Below are 3,142 nucleotides of genomic sequence, written 5' to 3'. Positions count from 1 at the left end.
GGGGGGGAGTAGTGGATGAGGAGCATCAGCCCACTGACCGAAACGTCCTTTTAAGAAGAGCAGACCACAACTGACTGGAAAAACATATCCTCCATAGCTCTCCAGTTTCCCTGGTGACTGTTCGTCCTCAAACAACATTATCGCATCTGGGCTCTTTAGTGCGCGTTGCACTGACTTTCACTGCCCGGCGGACGTCACTTTAGTCGGGATGTTCTGGATGTGAACATGGAGTTTTCCTCCCCTCCGTTGGTGGATACGTTACTGCTTCTTCTCCCCCGGTCCACCGCTCCCAGCACCGCCGACTGGTTTCCAGCCGCCTCCGCCCGAGAGGTGAACAGGTCGGGACCACCGGACACCCGGTGGGAGGGTCTGGAGTCCCAGAAGTCCGCAGGTTTAGTATTCCCTGGAGAGCAGAGCACCTGACAGGTAGGTCAGCCGCTTTACACCCGCGCTGAACAGCTGCATTAACTCAGGGTGGACATTAACAAAACATTTTGATGCCGGGAACATCAGGTCACTTTAAACATCGAGTAAATGATGCGTGTGATTAACTTCACGCATCACTTGCCAGAACAAAAAAACATCTTAAATGAAAGTTGACATATTTCAATTATACCGAAATCTAGAATATTAATTAGCATAAATTAATTAGAATAGTATAAAATCTGCCCTGTTTGGACGAGTTTGTTTCTGTTCCATGTTTTAATTGGAGAATGTTTCATTTAACTGAACAATGACTAGTAATTGCTGAAAATGTGGGCTGAGTGATTAATAGCCTACAGTGTTAAAATTCCATGTAAATTATTAAGTGACAGTTCAGCCTTTGGAAGGTTTCTGCGTGTATTTTTTGATTTATTGACTTCTATATGTCAAGCATATCTCCTTACACATAAGTAATTTGGTGAAATGACAGCATCTAAAATTAGATTCAAATTATGTCAGTAATATTTTCCAAATAAAGCTTCATATAGTATTAAAAAACTAAGATTGAATATATCCTTCACACAGAACAATGCTTCCCTTTGTTTAGATTCTGTGTGAGACACTGCAGTGTGAGTTAAAAGAAATCAGGACCAGCTTTTAAAGACTACTGAGCAAATTTTTAAGCATAAGGGTAATAATATCAAAATGTACTAAGATAATTTTCAAATCATAAAAAGATATAGGTGTGAAAGATTCCATGTTTTTTTTTCTCTCCTCACAATCACTCCACCACTTTTGGCTAAAATCCAACCTGCAGATGTCTGTCAGAGTCCCACATGAGATATGACAAGTGATTGGCAGACAAGGCTCAAAGGAGGGCAGCGAGGAGAGCTGCACCGGCCCGGGAGCATCTTCATCTCACTGCAATAATAACTGTTTGCCTTTTGCTCACTCACTGTTGATAAAAGACACACAGAGGAGGGAAAGCAGTTTATTTACAGTCCGCTGTGGCTGACACCCTTGCATTTTTCATTGCTTCTGAGTTCCATGGATTGTACTTAATAAAGCCTGTTTTATGGGTAAGCTGCTCATGAAAGAGTAAACACTAATTCAAGTCAATTCAATTTAATTCAGTTTTATTTATACAGCGCCAAATCACAACAGCATTCGCCTCAAGGTGCTTTATATTGTAAGGTAGACCCCACAATAATACATACAGAGAAAAACCCAACAATCATATGACCCCCTATGAGCAAGCACTTTGGCGACAGTGGGAAGGAAAAACTCCCTTTAAACAGGAAGCTAAAAACTCCTCTAAAAATTAATGTGATGTTAATTTTAGGAAAGCAGGCAATTTCTCTGTTGGATTTTTTGGTAGCACTTTATAATAATCCCACACTATTAAGTAATAAGGTAGTAAGTTATTAGCACAAGGTACAAAGAACTTCTTTTTTTTTTTTTTTTAGGTGTTTTTAGGTTGCTGTGAACCCAATAAACACTTAAAATGTATTTAATAATCTCAAAATCTGGAGTGATTTTGCAGAAAAAACAATTTTATCAGTTTATTGTGATGCTGTTATTAACCCTAACTTCATTTGGGGCGGATCGTGGCTCAAAGAGTTGGCAGTTCGTCTTGTTGCCGGTTCGAGCCCCGGCTCGGACAGTCTCGGTCGTTGTGTCCTTGGGCAAGACACTTCACCTACCGCCTACTGGTGTTGGCCAGAGGGGCCGATGGCGCAATATGGCAGCCTCGCTTCTGTCAGTCTGCCCCAGGGCAGCAGTGGCTACAACTGTAGCTGCCTCCACCAGTGTGTGGAATTGTACAGCGCTTTGAGGGCCCCAAAAAGCGCTATATAAATGCAATCCATTAATATTATTATTTCAGATTTCACACAAACAAAGCACCAGAAGGTGCTGGAAGCCTTTCGCAGTAATATACGGAGAACAAACAGCTCACTTACTGATGCTGAAGAAAAAAATTACAACCTACAGATTCTTCAGTCCTCTATCTAAAGGAGTCGAGCTCATGATAGACATTGACTTTTTCTTTCCAGGCTATTATTGAACATACTGAGTCAAATCTGCTTCCGCTTGAGTGAGTTATGTAAAATCTCTACTTTCGGATCACTCCAAAGTACTACTGTAGCCAAACATAGTCCCTCTTCTCTGCTTTTCCTTACTATTTTGGCATGTGTTGGCTCAAACTTTACATCAGAGTAACATAATCAGATTTAAGTGTTATTGAACATTCACACAGAGCAGGGCTTCTCAGCGCTCACAGATATGGAAGTTGTTTTTGTAGTAATGCAATGGATTCTGACAGATGTGTGAATGTGTGATTTTTGCATTCTTGTTTACCAGATCTAATGCCACACCTGCACACCTGCCTGTTGCTTCTGGGTCATGTCTGCTTGACCCTCTGTCTCTTTAGCTATCAGTCCATCTCAGTGTTTTCCATCTGTCTGTCTGTCAGTTTTATTTAACTGAATGGAGCTTTATTGCTTTATTACCATTAGACAAAACTGGGGTGATGTTAGAGTCTGTTGCTGTCAAATTAAAGTAACAATAAACAGAAGCTGGCCAGGCAGAAAAGGCAACATTGGTAACACACCACATAATCAATATGCAGTTTATGCAGTAAACGAAGATAAACAAGAATGTACAAAATATGAACTGGTGTATTCAAATTCAAATTCAAATTCAAATTCAAATTCAAATT

The sequence above is a fragment of the Pundamilia nyererei genome, unplaced genomic scaffold, assembly GCF_000239375.1.
Source record: "Pundamilia nyererei isolate P.nyererei 1_Seehausen unplaced genomic scaffold, PunNye1.0 scaffold00328, whole genome shotgun sequence".
In the NCBI taxonomy this organism is placed as follows: Eukaryota; Metazoa; Chordata; class Actinopteri; order Cichliformes; family Cichlidae; genus Pundamilia; species Pundamilia nyererei.
This window is presented reverse-complemented; position numbering follows the sequence as displayed.